General features: G+C 39.2%; 1 protein-coding gene across 1 annotated transcript in view; it reads left to right on the top strand.

Moving 5' to 3' along the window:
• Positions 1 to 22,451, top strand: part of LOC106082286 (uncharacterized) — a 453,600-nt gene that overhangs the window by 166,193 nt on the left and 264,956 nt on the right. The window contains exon 3 of the mRNA XM_059363388.1: positions 10,374 to 10,396. The gene's annotated coding sequence lies outside the window, so the exon portion shown is untranslated. The remainder of the gene's footprint in view (positions 1 to 10,373; positions 10,397 to 22,451) is intronic.

Below are 22,451 nucleotides of genomic sequence, written 5' to 3'. Positions count from 1 at the left end.
AAATAAGGCTGATGTTGAAGAATTTGGCTTTTATGCGGATTGTGGCTAGCCTTTCATTCACCGGTGTAAAGCTGGAGAGAAGGTGTTTCAGACTCCAACTAACCACAAATCCACAGCCAAATTCATGCCCCGTGTTATGGCAGCTATAGTATAGTTCGTCACCGTTTGGTGTTGTAGTGACGCCATTCCCAGTCCATCGCACTTCCTGTAAGGCGGCGATATCTTCCTTGTTTTTCTTTAATACATCCGCCAGCGCCCATACTGCACCTTCTCTATAAAGAGTGCGGACATTCCAGGTGCATATCCGCAAATCATTCTCCTTTTTTCGTTTGCATGGGTCGTCAACGTTGGGGTGGTCCATTTTTACTATTCCTTTGTTTCTCGGAGTGGGTGTCATAGTTGTCCGGGGGCGGGTTACTGGCCCAGCGCCCCAAGCGCATAGGTTTTGTGGGATTGCACATGTATCCCCCGTTGTGGCGAGCCGCTTGCTCCAAGATCCGACGCTCGCCTCCAGCCGCCCCTAACCTGGGAACAGATGCTGATGTTGACCATTGGTTATTTGAAGGCGCCAATAACTCGCCTTGTCATCTCGAGTATCATTGACACTCAGTATTTATTTTAGAGCCAGTGCCACCTGACTCCTCACTGAGACTCTGCTCTCGAAAATCGCTGACTGCCCGCGGCCGCATTTGCAGCTACTCCGCATAAATACGGAGCTTTCCACCATCCGCAACCTGTGGACGCGCCCGGTAGCTTTCAGCTAAGCTTCCCGTGATAACGATGGGCACCACACAAGTCGAAGCTCAAAGTTTCAGCCTGTGTGGTGCTCATGGTTATTCCGTGTCGGCCAGCAAATGGTCAATAGCTTCTGGTAAAACCCCATACCTCAAACCCTCCTACTGGGGCGTATGGGATTCGAGTGAAATTCCAATTTGACCACCTTAGTCATGTTAACCGATTGGGCATCATCGAATTCAAATGAAATTGGAGCAGTGTACGAATCCGACATTTGAATGCAAGTCTCTAGGGGTCACCCCATCACCGAAACCTTTTCAACCCAGAAGTACACTGATCGGAATAATATGCATGTCAAATGGAGGGTAGTACGAATCTATCTGGGGTTCTGCTCCACCACAAAAGCTATGATTTATTCAAGGTTCCAATTGGTTATATTTTTGGAGTGTATGTTTGTTTGGCTTTTTGTTTGGCAAGTGCTTCAATCAATTTTTATGATGAACATTTTATTGCATTTGTTAAGGGACCTGATTGTAACATATCGCTACGAAGGCCTCGCCCTAGAATGATTGTCAAGTTATGATGTTGATAAAAAAATCTTGGGAACATCATGATATAACCCACGTGCATGGCTCCATTTTTTCCACATGGTTTTGGTCTATGCACTAGTCTATTTAAAATAGTCAAATGTGTTGTTAACACCTACCTTTGCCTACTTTTAGTTTAAGGGTTTTTTTCACTTTTTGTTTGTATTTCAAAATGTTACCTAAAAACTGTGGCCTTAATATGTTGTACATAGCTTCTATAGTTTTTTTTGGGAGAGGGTTTGTTTTGTTTTAATTAAAAATGCATGACATGTGCATTTTAATGTGGGATCTCGGGTGTCGACCAAACGGAAGCTCCATTCCACATGATGCAAATGATGGCGCACATTGCCGCACAACCCACACTAAAGTTGTCTTTATGTTTTATTAATGCCCTTTTTTAATTTTTTGCCAGCACCGGCAACATGATACCCATAAATCAGCGCACACAGTTGCCTCATTCGGCAACCTTTTTCTCCGGCCAGTTGTGGTGGCGTCACTTCCACTTTTCATCAAAATTCTCACATGGCTCATCATAGATGATGGTGGTGAAAATTTTGCGGACACCAGAGTTAAAATTTATACCCGTACTACAATGCATGCCTGGGCCACTGAGAATTGTGGCTGGTGCGAAAATAAATTATTAAAAGTGAAGTTTAATTAGTCTAGGCCGAATCATTTAAATACCCTATGCAAGTGAAAGTAGGTGGAGAGCTATGATGTCAAGTTGACGTTAATTCCAACAGGGCAAGGAAATTGAATTTTCAGTCTATTTAAATGAGAATTTGTGGTGAGAAGTTATCAAAAAAAAAGGGTTTTTTTTGGTTGTACGAGGGCTGCTATATAAATTTATGGTCTAATCATGAAAATGCATATTTTTATCATCTAAAATGGTTTTAGTGTTTTTCAAAGTATCTTCAAGCTTGCTTTACATATTTTTGTATGCGCTCATACCAATTGTGCAAACATTTTTTCCACTGTGATTGAAACACCTCCCAAACATGTTTATTGAATGCTTTGACAGCATTTTCTGGCAATGAAAATCATGGACCACGCATGGAAAAATCATGGACCACACGCCAGGCCTGTAGGGCGGATGACCTTTCAATTCTACGTTTTGGCCGATCAAAGAGGCGCTGATTTGAGCCGATGTGTGAGAGCTCGCATTGTCATGGTGAACAAGTCTTTACATGTTCGTGTTTCGAATTTCTCCCAAGACTTCAGGTATATTGACCGTACTACAGTGGAAGAAAATCGAAAAAAACTAATAAAAATATGCCGTGTGAGAACGGGTAGAGATATCTCATTGAAATTTGTAAGGGTTAGAGTTGTTAGTGAGATCGTGTGCAATAGCATGGTCCTATGTTGTCCAGGCGCCTAAAGTTGGACACCTCGGTATTTCGAAAATTTGTTGGTGCTGCCAAATTAAAAAATTAAGGTATTTCAGCAAGTTTGTTCATTAAAGACTAATCAATAAAAATATTTTTTTGAGCAAAAAATGAAAAAAATTCGTCTTTTCCATATTTTTATACCTTCCACCATAGGATGGAGGGTATACTAATTTGGTCATTCCGTTTGTAACACCTTGAAATATGCGTCTAAGATCACATAAAGTATATATATTCTTGATCGCCATGACATTTTAAGTCGATCTAACCATGTCCGTCGGTTTGTCGAAAGCACGCTAACTTTGGAAGAAAGCGCTTGAAATTTGGCACAAATAATTCTTATTAGTGCAGGTCGGTTGGGATTATAAATGGACCAAATCGGTTCATGCGCAATTCTTATCCGATTTTGCTGCAATTTTGCATGAGGGGTTTTGTTATGACTTTCAACAACTGTTCTGAGTATGGTTCAAATCGAATAACCTAATATAGCTGCCATATAAATCGATCTTTGATCTTGACTTCTTGAGCCACTAGAGGGCGCAATTCTCATCCGATGTGGCTAAAATTGTGCATGATGTGATTTGTTATGACTTCCAACAACTGTGCTAAGTATGGTTGTAATCGGTCCATAACATGATATAGTTGCCGTATAAACCGATCTGGGATCTTGACTTCTTGAGTCACTAGACGACGCAATTAACCTAATATAGCTGCCATATACTAATTCGATCTTGGAACTTGACTTCTTGAGCCACTAGAGGGCGCAATTCTCATCCGATTTGACTAAAATTGTGTATGATGTGTTTTGTTATGACTTCCAACAACTGTGCTAAGTACGGTTCATAACCGGATATTGCTGCATCTAAACCGATCTTGGATCTTGACTTCGTCATCCACTAGAGGGCTCAATTTTTATCCGATTTGGCTTATATTTTGCATGAAGTGTTTTGTTATGACTTTCTACTACTGTTCTCAATATGATTGAAATCGGTCTATAACCTAACCTCAACGTTGGTTATCCCCTTACTAATGCTGACTACATTGCCATGTATATCCTGCTAGTTTAAAACTTTTTTATCAAGTGGTGTCGCTATTCGGCACGCCGTTCGGACTCGGCAGAAGACAGGGGCCCCTTTTCTTTGATGTTTAACTTTAATCGGACATCACACATTGATATAAGACAAGTAATTCCTGTTCCTTAATGGAATTTTTGTGGGAAATTTAGTACAACACCGCCAAAATTGAGTGATTGTCTTCTTCCGGGATTCCGAGCAGTGATATGAGGGAGAGTTCTGCACAATCCATCTTTTAGGGTAACTTGCGCAAACATCTAGTGCCCATATATCCCTATCAAACGTACCCTCAGTCTTGTATTAAAAACCGGAATAAAATTCGTCGAAATTTGCACCTATTTACCAGCATAGTTCTATTTTTGTCTATCACCTTTGTTCATCTGTTACAAACTCTTTATACAAAAGTACATGTGGCCAATTGTTTGGGCGAGGGTGTACAGACAGATTAACATGTTAATGAACATGAAATCAAGAGTGAAAAACAAGAAGGTGCAAAAAACAATTCACAGAAGATGACGAAGCTATTGTGTTTTGTATTGCATAATTAAGTGGAAAGTGTTACAGTTATAGGTGTGTCATGACTCATGAGTCTTGAAGTGAAAATAACAGTAGATGGAAAACCTTTAAAGTTTTTTCATGTGACTTATTTGCAGTTTCGATTACATTGGAAAAACAATAAAAGAAATACTTCAGTTGATTAAACTAAAGGACCATAATTCAAACCGAATTAAGTTGATTGTGTGCTTTCCACTTCGTTATTGTGTAAATAAATCGTAAAATCCTTTAATTATTCAGATTTTAGGAGCTGATTTATTTCTTAATTATTTTCCCTTCATATACCATAGGTAATGATTCACCCATGCGTGTGTTTTCAATATGTGTTTGATCCAATATGTTTTATGTATTCATTCCGCGCACTTCCGTGCCGCCAAACCAATTAAAATTTGCCATGCAATTGATTTTATTAAATTAAGCGCTGACATTTATTTTTACTTTAGTTGCTAAATTAGCTTCGTGATGTCTAGTCTAGGAATCCAAATCATCTCCTCCACACCATGATTTTTGCAATATGTATAATTTATCGAAAATTTCCTAAGCACTCCCAATTTTCCACACAAGTTGGCCATTTTGCATGTCAAAATGTCATATTGCAGTGTTGTCTAGTTTGTTTCACTGCCTATTAAATTGTAATTTAATGGAAATGATATATAATGGTTGTATCTCCCGCCTTCGCATCCTGGCACACTCTTCATAGTTTTAGCACTCTTCCGTTTTGGTTATCCATTTGGAGTTTGCTGTATGGTTTTGTTCAGGAAAACATTGGTATGTATTCAGCCAATTGCATGAATATAAGAGTGGATAGATGAGAAAATTGGTGGAAGATGGATTTCAATAGGGTTGGATGCTCAAGGTCGGGGTTTTGAAAGCTGATGTTGTTTAGCTTGTTTGAAACTTAACTTTATGCAACTAAAATTATTAACCTAGCTGAAGGTATAGAATTATATTAAGCAAATTTTGAAAACTGCTATACTTTTTAGCTCACAAAGGCAACGGTCAAGCGATGGGGAAGTATATTCACGACGGAACGCATATTGGAATTCTAAGTCAAGCAATAACAAGGTTTTGTCGCAGAAAATGGAAAGTCTTCCACAGGGAGGAGAAGGAGTAAGGAACTCTTCTTGTGGTAGGCACTGTTATAGTCTCCTTGACAAGTTTGGCTAAGACTTAAGACAAGGCTGTCGTTTTCAAGATAGGGAAGACTAGGATAGGCAAAGATCCTCATATTGAGACATCATGCCGTGCAGTGGCAGGTGTCTCAGTACTGCCTAACAAACAGAGGGCTGACGCCGAGACCATCGCCGACTGTCCCAATAATGAGAAGACTAGGACAAGCGTAAATCCTAATATTAAGACATCAAGCAGTGCAGGGGCGAGAGACTCAACGCAGTCTACGAACGTGGACCTAACGATGGAACCAACACCGACTCACTAAAGATTCGGAAGACTAGGGTATGCAAAGATCCTAATATTGGAGCATCAGGCAGAGCAGTGACAGGAATTGCAATACAGCCTGACGATGAGACAATCACCTACTCCCAAAAGCCCATTTACTTAAGATTTGAAAGACTAGGTTAGACAGGGAGCCGACGATGGGACCATCACCTACTCCCAAAAAACCGATTTATTTAAGATTTGAAAGACTAGATTGACAAGGGTCATTTTAACATTAGGCAATGCAGAGACGGGAGACTCAGTGCAGCGTAACGAACAGGGAGCCGATGATGAGACCATCACCCACTCCCAAGATGTCCATTTACTGGAGGACCAATGATTGAGGTCATAAAAAGGTCAGATAAACCTCCACCGGAGTCATACAGCTACACACGCTCTGATGGAGAAAATTAGCAAGGGCAAGATTTATATTGTCTTAATTCAGGAGCCAAGGACGACCCGAAATAAAGTTTCTGGACTGAACCATATCAACTACCAATTATTCTATGCAAACACTGCTACTCGTCCGAGGATCTCCGTTATTTTTATAAAAATTAAAATTATATATTTTCTCCAGAGTTGTCAACGTCGGATGAGACAGGACGACGGTGGAGCATATCTGCCTTTCGACTCTCCGACACCGTCACCTACGTCAGAGCTGAAACGGTTTGTGAAGAAAGCAAAACAGACACGAAACGAGGTACTAATAGGATGAGATGCGAACTCTCACCACATTTCGTGGGGTAGTACCAACATTAATATACCGGTTCAAGCCCTGGTAGAATTCTTGAATACCAACGACCTAATAACACTTAATATTGGCAACACCGCTATCTTTGTTAATAGGATTAGGGAGGGGGTTTTAGATGTGACAATATGTTCGGAAAATTTAATCGATGTGGGTCAGGATTGGAGGGTCTCTATGGGGCATTCCTTCTCCGACTATCGGTACATTAGGTTAAAAATAGCACGGCCAACGCCGAATCCGATAAGCTTCCGGAATAAGTTGAAAACAATCTGGACAAAATTCAGAAGACTACGCAGAGGAAGACCTGGGCTAGATAATTTAGCCCAATTTTTAGTGAAGGAGTCCTTAAGGAGCTTCAAACCATTTTAGTCGCCCGGACCTGATGGAATATTTCCGGCGTTACTAAAGAAGAAGGCAGACTATCTGGCGCCCTATCTGGCCACTATTTTTAATGCGTGCCTAAGACTTGCATAAACTCCCAAAGCCTTATAGAAGTCGAGGGGCTATTTACACCCAAGCCCAGCAAGGCATGTTATGCGACACCCAAGACCTATAAGCTTCACGACCTTTCTGCTCAAAACCATGGAACGTATTGTGGATACATGATAAGGAGTAGGACATCCAGCATACTGCTAAAATACAAACAGCATGCCTATGTCAAGGGAAGGTCGGTGGAGACTGCCCTGCGCGAGGTGGTGAATAAAGTAGAAGAATCCTTTGATGGCAAGACGTACACATTTGCGGTATGCTTTGACATCGAGGGGCTTTTAACAATGTTCGGATCAACACACTGATCCAATCCCAGTACCGGGTCCTTAGAGACTGGATAAACCATATACTAAGGAACAGAAGGATATATTGTGTATCCCATGACGCAAATACAATATAAGGGAAAGAGGCACAGGCCTCGCCACAGGGGAGCATTTTATCGCCACTCCTATGAGTGACCACCATAAATAACCTACAACGGATGCTGACTGAGGAGGGATTTTAACCCGTCTGATTGGCAGATGATGTTGTAACACTTCTAGGGGGAAAGAATGCGAAATAGCTATGCGGAAAGGCCTGGGCTAGACCCAGAGATATCAATGTTAACCCAGAGAAGTTTGAAATCTGCCTGTTCATGGGGAAGACGAAGGTGGGTGGGAAGGTGGGATTTGACGCACCACAATTCCTTAATAGAACGAGATCAAATACTAAGAAGTGATCTTGGACAGGAAACTGAATTGGAAGTGTCATATTCAAGAGCATACCGATACTGCTGACAGATGTTGGACACAATGTAGACGAGCGGAAGGCTTGAAATGGGGTTTGAGTCCGAGGATAGTTCACTGGCTCTACAGGAGCGTGATAAGACCAATACGTACTTACGCCTCATTAGTTTGGTGGATTACGATGGAGAAAAAGTGCAACGAAAGGGTAATACAACAGGTTGCAAGAACATGTTGTCTTGGCAAAGGCGGAGCGATGAGGACCACGCCCACTAGGTTATTGTAGACTATTCTAGATATCCGACCTATTAACATACAGATTAAGTGTGAGGCAGCCACTGCGGCTGTGAGACTTAAGGCGATGGAAGAACGGATAGAGGATGTGAGCAGCTCATACCATCGCGGTATAATCGAGCCGACGATGGGAAACCCGGATGGATTAGAAGAAGATTCCGATCGGATACCTGAGATGACACTTGAGGTCGAGTGCGACACACTGCTGCCAGAGGCACTGTCTTCGATTGACGGAACTCTGGTATTGACATGTGGGAAATCATGGTATACAGTTGGATCAATGCTGTTGGGGGTCTACATTGAGAACCCAGGGAGTGAGATCCGTTTTCGTCTGCCTGCCCATAACACGATTCTGCAGGTGGAGATCCGGGCGATCATGGCATGCGTGAGGTGGTGTGGTGTTCACTCGAGGACTTCGACTGTAAACATCTTTACGGACAGTAAATTGGCCATCAGGGCAATAACAACCAGGACGTTAAGGTCCGAAGAGTTTTGGAGTGTAAGAAGGATGTTAACTCCTTCCCTGAGGATGGCACAATCCGCATCGTTTGGTTGCCGGGTCATAGCGGAGTTAGGGGGAATGAAAGAGCGGACGATTTGTCAGTGAATCCCAGAGGACTGCAGTCAATAAATTTGGTTAACCCGAAGCCTTTCGGTTCGACGCACCATGGTCGTTCGCCGACCATGCCCTAAACTCGGTTTAAAAAAAGGGATAAATGGAATTGCGAAACGGTAGGTAGGACGGCAATAATTCTATGGGGAGGTCCGAATCGTGAAAAGACGAGGCTATTACTGAAAGGAAGTAAGAAAGAGGTCAGTATAGCCTTTGATATCATAATGGGACACAGGAAGCTCACTTATGGAAAATCGGTGCGACAAGTGATAGCATGTGTAGGGCATGTGGGGAAGATGATGAGACATTGGAGACTTTTCCATGTCATTGCCCGGATTTCGGGGCCACAAACACTGGTACTAAGGTGGGGATACAATATCAGACATGAACCAACTTAGGGGATTAGTATGGAAAACAATTAAGGATTTTGTAAGTTGCACGGAATCCCTAACATTGTTTTTATTTTTCGAGGTTACCTTTTAGTTTTAGAGCTAACAACAAGCCGAATACTGGTTTAGGTGTATGCCCATAGTGGCATGGGGCAGATTAATATCCGCACACTCTTTTCAACCATATCTATTATTGTTTTTTAAACTGTTATACTTTTTTCAAAATGTTTTACATATTGCAACTGTCATAACTTTAGGATATTTTTTCTCTTAGATACTATTATTCTTTTTGAAAACTGTGTTTTTAATTGAATAGTATTTGAAAACATGGATTTTTTGTAGCACGATTAGTAAAGATTTTATAAATTTAATACATATGAGAGCATTATTTTAAAATTGTTATGCATAAGAAAAGTTCGTAAAAACTTTTAAGAGGAAGATTAAATACTCATTTAAACCTATCCAATAACTAATTGCATAATAATTGTTGATTAATTCATGGCTTTATTTGAACGTTGATACTTCGCCAGCGTGAAACCATCACCACAACAGAATCATCTTCAATTTAAGAGTATTCATTTTAATAAAGATAATAATAAGTCCATTATTAAGAATACTCTTAAACTGAAGATTATACTATTCTGGTAATGCCTTCAGGGAAGCAAAGTATCAACGTTCAAATAAAGCCACCAACTAATCAACAGTTCTTTTCAATTATTTATTGGATTATATTTCCCCATTCCTCCCCTACATCCCAATATTTTTGCCGCTCTATATGTAATCCATATCGGTTATTTGCAATTATTTTGCTTCCATATGTTGTAATAGCAGGAAGAGGGCACATTGTGATAAACCCCACATTTGCGCAGCAGCTTCCTATAGTTATTGTTTGCCATACAAGTACTAAACATATTATGACAGTTGAAACATTGCATTCGAGTTGGGTGTGAAAGGGGGACGAGTCATTGGTGCTGAGATCTAACAAATGTTTGTAATTTTCAAATATGACAAATATCTCATGTAATTATACTTGTCCACACACGCAAACACATTTGTATAGCCACTGCCACAATGATCCGATTATATATTTATTTATTTGTCAAGCGGTGGTGTGTCAACAGGAACATTTTTATAAATGTACATATGTATTTATAATAAATTATACTATCGGTAGTGGGATATTTTTGTGGAAATCCTATTAGTTTAACTATTAATTGGCTATTATTTATTTATGTTTTTTGTTTCATTTATATTGTAAATTTGATAGCAATTATTGCACAATAATCTGACAATTTCCCAGCTACTGTAATTCTATTAAATAATAAATGTATTTTTTCTTTTTTCAGATTTTTATTTATTAAAATAAAACGTGAGTATTATTTCATCAATTAATAAATATGATTAAAATAATATATTTAAAAAAAAAAATTGAAAAATGGTCATCAAGGAATCATATGACGTATGTTCTCTTATGGATTGATACATTAAAAGCGTGCGGGCGCACTGAAAGTCTTAGGTTTTGAAAAGTTTTTTATAGTTCTGTAATTAGGTTTAAAACGCTGTAAGAAGCCAAAGACCTTTTGAACTGTGACAATCCATCTTTGATTACTTTAAAATACTTTCTCAACATGTGTTGTTAGGTGCATGATAGACTTAGTTGCAAGTTGCTGAACTTGCAGAACTTACAACATCATCGAAGATGAAAATATATGATTTCTACTGTGAGTGTGTTCCACTATGGCAAGCAGAAGAAATGTCACATTAGATTCTTATTTCTGTAAAGACTTGTCTAATTTTTCTAAACATTCTAAATTATTTTTTGCAAATTTTGCCCATGAACATTCCACTAAGGAACACGTGTCAATGAGTGCAGTCCGATTCAAGTTTTAAGCTCAGTGATAAGGGGCTTACTTATAGCCGAGTCCGAACGGCGGTCCGCAGGGCGACACCTCTTTGGAGAGAAGTTTTACATGGCATAGTACCTCACAAATGTTGCCAGCATTAGGAGGGGAAACCCACCGCTGAAAATTTTTTCTGATGGTCTCGCCAGGATTCGAACCCAGGCGTTCAGCGTCATAGGCGGACATGCTAACCTCTGCGCTACGGTGGCCTCCATTTATTATTACATTTCTTAATTCGAGCTGGCTGGTTCAAAAGTAGGAACGAGATTTCTTATTTTTCGTTATTTTTGTGCTACAAAATGTGAATTGAAATGTCTAAGTGAGTTTGATTGCAGAATACTTCGTTAACCTCACTTCAATTAATGAAAATTTTTTGAACTGTAGTCTTCAAAACCGTTCGCACCTCCGCAAATTTACCGTTTTCATTAATGGTCTTCTTATATAAACATTTTTAAACTCTGAATATTAAAAAAACCACCAAATTTTTCATTTGCTATAAAGTCATCTCCAGTTTTTTTTTTTCTTCCCTATATCAATGATGGATGTTGTAATTCTCATATTTTTTCAAGTGCCGCAACTGGCGTGAATACATGGTGGGTTGTTTATTTTCTTGAATTTTATTGTGTGCCGCATGTCTGACAGACAATCCGTCTTTCCCTTTTATTTGCTTTTGCGTTTTTCATTTATGGCAAAAAGAAAATTACAATAAAAACATTTTTCAAGATCAAGTTCAAGTTATTCTTTATTTTTGTTTGCCTTATGTATTAGCAGGCATCAGTCTTGAAATAAATGACTGTCTGGGGTTCATTTCGTATTCATTGTCTTGTAATGTAATTGCATGAAACTTTAATTACAAACACAAGAAGTGTTTTATAATATCTAACTGAAGGTAATAGGGATATAATATTGAAATTAAATAACTGATTCTTGATTCAAAAATCGGATCAATTTAACAAGAGTTAAAATTAGTTAACGCTAAAAAAATATTAATTAAATGAGCAAAACTGTGTTAAGTTCAGCATAATATTCAGAAAAGAACTAAGTTTATTCTACAATATATACTCCTAGATCAATATACAAATTTGACCATGGTGAAGCGCATACATCTCTGGAGAAAAGTTTTTTCATGGCATAGTACCTTACAAATGTCGCCAGCAATTGGAGAGGATAACCACCGATAAGCATGTTTTTCTGATATTCTCTTCAGGATTCGAACCCAGGTGTTCAGGGTCATAGGGGAACATGCTAACCTCTGCGCTACTATGGCCTCATTTAATTTTTTATCATTTTACAATTCAACTATACAAGCGTCGTTATAGGTTAAGTTGCTAGAATACTTCATTTACTTGTAGCTACTCATTTATCATCCAAAAAAGGAGTCTCTCTCTCCAAAGATCTGAAGACAAAGAATGTTTTAAAGTTAAAAATTATATTTATGATGTTCTTTCATAAGCGCATATAAAAGATGACTATTTGCTATGGTAGTTACAAGTGGCCATTGTCCAATTCTCTTTTTACCCGTGATTATTGTTTAATGGAATCGAAAGCAAAGAAAAAGATTTTTTATTGCTTTTTGACTCTTGAGAATGCCTCACTTTTATTTATCTTTCTAAAGAATCTCATATAAGCGATATTAAATAATATCTTCTGTCTGTCAGCGTTTGCCTTTTTGCTGTTTATCCAGTGAGGCATGAACACAAATTCAAGTTACAAGACAATGTTCAAATGTGAAAAATAAAGAAAATGAAAAGGCAAAGAGACTTGAGATTGAAAATAGCGTGACGACCACAATAAGGTTATTATATTACTTGAATATTATCTTATTTATTATTTCTTTAGCTAAACAAGTGTATCGAAATGTTCATGACTTGTATGAATGACAGTCGATCTATTTAAATCTTCTTCTTAGATGTAAAAGTCACACATTGAATCTTATATAAAGAAGACGTCTCATAAACGGCTGACTTGAAAAATCCTGATATTTTACACAATATAGAAAATATGGTACATCATTTGTTAATATCTGAAGGGATAAAGAGCCTTCCCCTTAACCTTGATTTTTATAATCGCCAGATCTTGGAGATAGGTGCTGTCTATTTAAGCAAAATTTGGTTTGCAATCTTATGGTATCCCAAAGACACGAGTTTTTTGGAAAAATTTGTGTCAAGTTTTGGACCAAGTGTCTGGCAGCTGCACCACCCCCAAAACACCATACACGAAATATCCCTCAAACAGATATATTGACGGATTATGACAATATTTTCAGAATATTTTGCTCCGCAAGAATATTCTGTAACTCGTAATTGCAAATTTGCCCATGAACATTTCATTAAAGAACAGGAGCAAATTTCTCAGATATCAATGAATGCTGTTCGATACAAGATTTAAGCTCATAGCCGAGTCCGAACGGCATGCCGCAGTGCGGCACCTCTTTGTGGAGATGTTTTAATATGGCTGCTATACCAACTCGCAAATATCACCAGGCTTAGGAGAGGATAAACACCGCTGAACATTTTTTCTGATGGATTCGAACCCAGGATTCGAACCCATAGGCGAACATGCTAGTAACTAATAATTGGTAGTTATTTTCGGAAAAATTTGTAGTCACTCAAAGATAGCTACCATGGTGTTATCCATGATTTGCGCCTGTTTCCAGTGGAGCGGTCAATCTAGAACCCGGGATTAGGCCTTGAATAGTCTCCAAAAACCCAACTGCAGCAGTGGCGATCTGCTACTAAAACCTCGACTGGAAGATTGGCTGCGCCAGGCTTTTCTAGCCCCCAGACGACTGGTCATCAAGGGCTTTTGACGAAGTCACCTGGTTCGAGTCTTAAGGACAAGACCGAACCAATTTTGTCTTCACAGGCCTATAATTTGCCTAGGTCATCGACCTTATCTGGCAAACCAATACGCTCTTTAAGAAGTTTCAATACCTTCTCAGACAGACAGGGAACCATTAAAACCCTGGACACATATATCTGAATTGAAAAACCACCCTCAACTTTCGCAGATCTATTAACGAGATAGTTGAACAGTTCACAATTCACCTGTTCTGGTTGCAGGACCACTAAGATATCACAGGGAATTGTAGAGCTGACGAGCTTGCGAGACTCGGAACTTCCTAACACATTACAGGGGAACTGGAATATGTAGGTACTCTTCTATCGAAATGTTACATAGTTTTTAGGATCAGGACGAAAAACAAATGATAGATGGTCACAAAGGGGGTTGAGAATATTCCAAAATTATGGGGTCCTAAATAGACTTGAAGAAATCTTCCGCTTTGCTGTTGCTGGCTAGAAGAGACATCTCAGTCATTGTGACTGTCATGACAGGTCACTTCCTGATCGGAAAACATGCTGACAGACTGAAGGTTGAAAATGACGACTTTTGCAGAAGCTGTGAGGCCATCGAGGATGAAGAGACTATGAAACATCTACTGTGTCCCACATTGCGAATAAGAAGGAGTTCCACTTTAAGTTTTCATTGCTTTAAGAACTTGTCTGATTTATCGGATGTGAGTTGTTGGGGTTTTTAAAGCGATCCACCACAATAGATTCCGCTAAAAATTTACATTTATTAACTGAGTTTGTTTTTATACCCTCCACCATAAGATGGGGGGTATACTAATTTCGTCATTCTGTTTGTAACTACTCGAAATATTCGTCTGAGACCCCATAAAGTATATATATTCTTGATCGTCGTGACATTTTATGTCGATCTAGCCATGTCCGTCCGTCTGTCCGTCCGTCCGTCCGTCCGTCTGTCTGTCGAAAGCACGCTAACTTCCGAAGGAGTAAAGCTAGCCGCTTGAAATTTTGCACAAATACTTCTTATTAGTGTAGGTCGGTTGGTATTGTAAATGGGCCATATCGGTCCATGTTTTGATATAGCTGCCATATAAACCGATCTTGGGTCTTGACTTCTTGAGCCTGTAGAGTGCGCAATTCTTATCCGATTGGAATGAAATTTTGCATGACGTGTTCTGCTATGATATCCAACAACTGTGCCAAGTATGGTTCAAATCGGACCATAACCTGATATAGCTGCCATATAAACCGATCTTGGGTCTTGACTTCTTGAGCCTCTAGCGCGCGCAATTCTTATCCGATCAGAATGAAATTTTGCACAACGTGGTTTGTTATGATATCCAACAACTGTGCCAAGTATGGTTCAAATCGGTCCATAACCTGATATAGCTGCCATATAAACCGATCTTGGGTCTTGACTTCTTGAGCCTCTAGAGTGCGCAATTCTTATCCGATCAAAATGAAATTTTGCACGACGTGTTTTCTTATTATATCCAACAACAGCGCCAAGTATGGTTCAAATCGGTCCATAACCTGATATAGCTACCATATAAACCGATCTTGGGTCTTGATTTCTTGAGCCTCTAGAGTGCGCAATTCTTATCCGATTGGAATGGAATTTCGCACGACGTGTTTTGTTATGATACCCAACAACTGTGCCAAGTATGGTTCAAATCGGTCCATAACCTGATATAGCTGCCATATAAACCGATCTTGGGTCTTGACTTCTTGACCCTCTAGAGGGCACAATTCTTATCCGATTTGAATGAATTTTTGCACGAAGTATTTCGTTATGATATCCAACAACTGTGCCAAGTATGGTTCAAATCGGTTCATAAACTGATATAGCTGTCATATAAACAGATCTGGGGATTTGATTTCTTGAGCTTCTAGAGGGCGCAATTCCTATCCGATTTGGCTGAAATTTTGCATGACGTATTTTATTTTTACTTTCAACAACTGGGTCAAATAAGGTTCAAATCGGTTCATAACCTGATATAGCTGCCATATAAACCGATCTGGGATCTTGACTTCTTGACCCCTAGAGGTCGCAATTATTATCCGATATGCCTGAAATTTTGTACGATGGATCCTCTCATGACCATCAACAAACGTGTTTATTATGGTCTGAATCGGTCTATAGCCCGATACAGATCCCATATAAATCGTTCTCTCTATTTTACTTCGTGAGCCCCAATGGGCGCAATTCTTAAACGAATTGGCTGAAATTTTACACAGGCCTCCAATAATAATTTAATTGTGGTCCGAACCGGACCATATCTTGATATCGTTTTAATAGCAGAGTAACTCTTTTCTTATATACTTTTTTGCCTAAGAAGAGATGCCGGGAAAAGAACTTGACAAATGCGATCCATGGTGGAGGGTATATAAGATTCGGCCCGGCCGAACTTAGCACGCTTTTACTTGTTTTGAATTATTTTGGTCTCAGGAAGTCATATCACGATATCGGTATTTAGGAGGCCTATATCACCTATATATTTATCGATTCGGATAAAATTTGGCACTGATTTTATAAGTCAGGGTTTTGGGCTAAATTTCAGTCAAATCAGGGGAAAATTAAGGCTTCTATGGGCTGAAGAAGTCAAATCCTGGACCGGTTTATGTGGGTACTGTATCTGTTTATAGACCGATTCAGATCATACTTAGCATGGATGTTGGAAGTTATAATACAAGCGTTTTTTTTCCAAAATTTCAAGCGGCTGGCTTTACGCGTTCGACCGCTATAGTGATTTTGACAGACGGACGGGCATGGCTAGTTCGAATCAGAAAGTCGGGACGATCCAGAATACATATAAAAACGGAATGAATAAATTATTATACCTCCATCCTATGGTGGTGGGTATAACAAACCCTCCACCATGGACCGCATTTGTCAATTTGTCTATCCGGTATCTTTCTATAGGCAAACAAACGATAATGGATAAGAATTGCTATGCTATTGGAGCTTTATCAGGTTAAGGATCTATTAGACTTCGAAAGTTTGCATGCTTTCGACAGACGGACTGACAGAATGTCAAAACGATATACTTTGTTGGGCCTTAGATGAATACTTCGATGTGTTACAAAGGGAATGACGAAATTAGTATACCCTCATCCTATGGTGGGGTGATCCCGATCACATTGATAACAATGTGATGGAAATCAATCGCGAGCATCGCTAACAACAACTTCAGCGCCATCTATTGGAGTATATTAATCATTTGAACAGCAACCGCATACAACGAAAATCTATAGACTCATAACAATATGTTCAAAAAAAGCACATCGACTAAAAATCATATTTCCCAAATAACGAATACAACAAAAAAGCATATGGACTAATTTAGATTTGAAAATACTTAGACGACATAAATTGAATGACGACGTATCGATCGAAGTTAGTGCGAAAAATTTTTTTGACGACGTTGATCGACACGATGGTAACAGACATGACATAAATCGAGGTATTGCTGTATTTATATCGGCTCCATCTAGAATACTATCCAACAATATCTTATCCACACGTCTGGCTTGGTATTACCGAAAACATTGTAACCTCTTCATGGTCAAAGAGATACCTGCCTCTAACACAATGTCCAGCGACTTAAGCGTAGTATAAAATTCCACATATCAGACGGTGTCGTCTTCAGCGCATCTTTGGTGCCCCAACAAGCCATTCATTGTATCAGGCTGAGTATTGAGCAGACGATTGAATTTTGAAGCGTCGTCCTCCAGATCACAACATCATATAGCATTATAAATCTGGCAACTGCAGTATATAACAAGTGCAAGACATATTGTGTGGATGTAAAGCAACAGTTGCCTTTGTCTCCCTTTCCAGAATGCTGGATGTGAAGTCAATTTTTCTGTTCAGCAAAACACCCATGTATAGACTTCGATGTATAGACGCCTAGCCCACCTTTGGCCTACACTTTGCCGTGGTTCGTAAAATCTTTTTATCCTTTAAAAAAAAAATGTCGCCAAACTACTCTATGTAGGTATATTAAGAAAATTTCTTAAGGTAACATTGGTTCTTAGAGTTTTCACCTCCTTCATGATTGAGATTGGTTAAACATTATTGAAGGCACCCTCAATGTAGATAAATGCTACCATTGTATATTCTTTAAAGGGCTGTTTCTATGGAGAGTCTTTGGCGTAAATAATGACAGACTAATACGAAGAAAATCATTTGCCTTAAGGGCAAAACAGAATGAGGAGCGTTGCGATAAAAATGCAACTCTGCAAACAATTGTCAAAAAATAATACGAAGGTTAAACAAATTCTTGATTTTGACGTCCAACACCTTTACGGAAACTCAATTTCAGTTGTCAAAGTTGAAAATTCCTTAACTTTTGTGCACATTGCTTTTATGGGATTTGTTTGCAAAGTTGGCCTTTAGTGTGGTATGCTTTTCAGCTTTTGGAATGAAAGCTTCCCTCAGTCCCACAGGTATGCACGCACATATAGCATGCTGACTTAAACAGAGAATGTCTCCATCAGCAAGGTCGCCGGTCTACAGTCGGTACAGCTTGAATTTAAATGGCGATATATTATCAGGGAATGGCGATTAAAGGAAGCCACAACTTTTGATCACTTAAAGAAAACTTGGCTGAGACACTTATCAGGGAACATGATGGCATGACAAATCAGAGGTCACCTCTGGCACATAAGTGAGAATGTCAAAAAACGGGTTTCAATTGCAAACTTCCCGGTAAATGTTTTTCCTTTCTCCTCAATCATTTGCTTAGCAAAGTAGGCCTCCTGTCTTGTGTACCCTCCTTCCCTTATCTTTATTAACTTCTTCAATTTTCCCATGACTATGACACTGACAATTTGCTTAGTCCATTCACTGTTTGTCTTAAACCACACTCATACAATGGATAAAAAATGAATAAATAAACCAATTGTGTTATGAAGTGAATGAATCTGCAAAACAACCGAAAGATAATCTATTCAAGTGCATCTCACATTTTTTTTTTGTATTTTAGTATTATCATTAGCAAATTTAAATTGTTAAGTGTTAACATTACACGCTTTCTCGTGTTACCATACTTTTGCAGTTGCCCAGACATAGACATCATAGGCCTTGGGCGGAAATAGATAGACAGCATGTCGAGAGTGAGTGTAACCCAAGAATGCCACCTCCAACGCTATCGCGATAAACATAGCAGAAGTGGTCATAGCAACAACGACGATTGCCTCCTAAGCGTCTGCATGCATTCAAGTCAGGCATTATGTTAAAATTGCCATTATTAACAATTGTTGTGCTGTTGCCTCAAAGGCATTAAGTTTTCCCTGCACTTTTAGAAATATCTACAATTGTGCTTTTGCCTGCAGCCTTAGCTGGAAAAGATGAAAAGCAAAATAGACTAAACTTACTTTACATTTATACATATCAAATAAACAAACAATCGTATAGAATAATCGTGCAGAGATTATGTGGATACTTGAAATTGGTTCGAAGATATTCTTTGCACCGCTATATCGGATATCGACAGCAATGTTAAACGTTTTTCCATATCCTCACCACACTTAACTTGCCCCGAAGCGGTCAATTTTTGTATACGAAAGAGCACGCTGGGCTGAGCTCAACGAATTTTTCCAGCATTTTAATTGGAAATTTTGTCTTCTAAACGGTGATGTAAATGCTGCTGCCGAAATGGTGCAGGAAGTAATATTAATAGGAATTGAGATCGTTCATTCCGTCTAAGAATTTATCGGTTAAATCAAAAGATAAAATTTGGTTTAACCGGGCATGCAGAGATGCTGCCAGATCAAAAGAGGATGCATTTAGGACTTGGCGTCTGAAGTGCCAATACCGAAATGCTGCGCAAACAGGCAAAAACTTCGTGTGCCAGAGTACTTAGACACGAAAAGTTTCATTACAAACAGCGTCTTCGTGCCAAAGTTATTGCTTCTGCGAGGGGAACCAAGAGCTTTTGGTCATTCGTAAAAAGAGTAAAGGGCAATCAATCGGCAATCCCAACTCTAGTTAAGGATGATCAGGTGTTCACTGACCCGGTTGATAGGGCTAATCTACTGGCTGAAATGTTTGCAGGAAATTCTTCCTTGCCTTTTAGCAATCAACCACTCCCCTCAGATGCCTCAGATATTCTTTCGAACACGTGGAGTCAAAAGGGTCCTTACGGATCTCGACGTTAATATATCTCCGGCCCCGGACGGTATATCAACACTTGTCCTTTGTAAGTTTTCTTCGACGCTTGCTCGTCCACTACGCAACCTTTTCAACCTTCCGAACGTTCAGCCCGTCCCCAAGAAAGGTGGGGCGAGCAACCCTGCGAATAACCGGCCAATTGCGATTTGCTCCGCGCTCTCCAAGGTTATGGAGAGTATGTTTAACCATCACCTTGTCAGATACTTAGGGTCCAATGGCCTTCTTGGCGATAGACAGTATGGGTTCCGCAGAGACCTAATGACATTTTTGTCAGAACGATGGAGTCACTCTATCCACCAGTTTGGTGAGAGTAAGGTCGTAGCTCTGGATATCTTCAAGGCATTTGATAGGGTCTGCCACGCACTTTTATCAAAGCTTGTCGCTTTTGGAGTCGGTAATAACTTCGTTCGATTTATATCGAGCTTTCTCAGAGATCGCACTATACGAGTTGTTGTAGATGGGTTCTCAACCGATGGGTATACATTGACCGCAGATGTGCCACAAGGCTATGTCCTTTACCCTTCCCTTTTTCTTATTTTCATCGACTATCTATTGGGTCAAACTTCGAATCCAGTCTACTCATTTGCCGATGACAGTAGTCTGTATCATTCATATTCATTCAACCATAGGCTCAGTCCTCAAGAAATTGTGGATAGAAGGCGCATTATGGATGAGACCCTCCCCTAGGATTTGTTGGCCATTTCTGAGTGGGGTAGAATGAACAGAGTAGACTTTAACGCACAGAAGACGCAGTGCTGTTTCTTGTCTCACAAGCGATTCACTGACTCACTTCAATCGTCGATATCTATCAACGGTATAGATATTGAACAATCAGATGCTCTTGTTGTTCTGGGCATGAAGATACAATGTGATGTCCATTGGTCAAAACACGTATTCGAAGTGTCGAAAGAAGCATTCAAGTGTTTGGGCTTTCTTAAGCGGTGCAAGAAATATTTCACCTCTTCTGATCTTCTCAATATCTAGACTTCCTACATCTGGCCGAGGATGGAATATAACACTCATATATGGGAAAGAGCTCCAAAATCATCCTTGGAGCTACTTGACCGTGTTCAACGGAGAGTAGGGTATCCAACTCTATTGCTTCTCTTGAACATCGTCGGAATGTGGGTAGCGTTGTATTGCTCTATCGTTATTTTCATGGCGTGTATTCCAGGGATATTCGCCTTCTTATGCCTGACGTTAGGATGCTCACCAGGAATACAAGACTTGCCAGGAACTCACACCCGTTTGTAATTGATTAGCCAGTCGACCGAAAATGAATGCATTACCGAGAAAATTCATTTTTCACCCGAACCATTCATGTGTGGAATCGACTTCCGTCTAATGTGTTTCCCACTACTATTGACTTTCAGAAATTTAAGACGAATATCAATAAACACTACTTCCTCTTTCCCGCCTCAAACCCTTAACTTTCCTAATTGCCAACGCAATGCACTGCATACGTAGGGGACATCCCCTGCGTGTTGGTTACGTGAAAAAAAAACTCCACAGAAGGAACCAAAGCTGTCAGGCTGTTGTTTTATTCTTTGGTAAAAATTTTACGTTTCATTTCAACTCCTTTATACCTCGATTGTTTTATACTCATCTATTTTTAAAAATATTAGAATTTCTCCTCTGGTGCAATGTCTTGATGTTGATGGACCTGGGTTATTAGTTTTTTACTTCATTAGCACTACGGCCCTCTTGGTTGCAATTTTGATGAATTATCAAATTTCAAATTGTAGATTGCAGAACAGAAAATAAGATCTAACTTCTACCTAGTGTACACGTGTTATTTCTCACAAGAGTTCCTTCCACACATTGTGCAATGTTTTTTTAAATTGTTTCTTATTCTACTTTGCATTTTACCATACCTATTGCATGCCCATGTCGTGCATCATGCTCATCACTATGGTTGACTAAGTGGAAAATTTATTGAAATCATAAATAATCATAAAAATTGAAGATTGAAGAATTTGAATTTTATCTAGGCATTGTGTTGTTGTTGTTTTTTGTTATTAGGTTTGTATAGGGGGAAATTGTTGGAAATCGACAAAATAAGAAATTGGGTAATTTGACACATAAGCAGCGTTGCTTATTTCAGAGAAATTTCGCTGATAGTTAATCAAGCAATTTGCATTGTTCGGTATTCAACTTTTTTTTGCATACGGCTTTGGGTGTTGTTAGTTATTGTTGGGAAAAAGTTGAAACTTTCCCAAAGGTGTTTTTAGTATGTGTTCCTATAATAAGTTTTGATGTTGTAGACATAAAATGAGTGCCTTCAATAATGTAAAACTCACATCAATCCATCGTCTAGTTCGATTTACGATTTACGGTCTTGCGTTCATAAAATCCGATTATTCGGAAATTTGAACCAAATATGATTCAAATTGACCTAAGAGTTATAAAAAACAAACGGAAATATGAAGTTGGTATACCTCAATCCTATGGTGGAGGGTATAAAAAAAGAAACAAGTAAAAAGGCATTAAGTTCGGCAGGGCCGAACTTTGGATAACCACCATCTCTGGAGTATATGT

This window comes from Stomoxys calcitrans, chromosome 2, assembly GCF_963082655.1.
Source record: "Stomoxys calcitrans chromosome 2, idStoCalc2.1, whole genome shotgun sequence".
In the NCBI taxonomy this organism is placed as follows: Eukaryota; Metazoa; Arthropoda; class Insecta; order Diptera; family Muscidae; genus Stomoxys; species Stomoxys calcitrans.
Note: the sequence above shows the minus strand (reverse complement) of the source record. Positions and strands in the feature narration are given on the sequence as shown.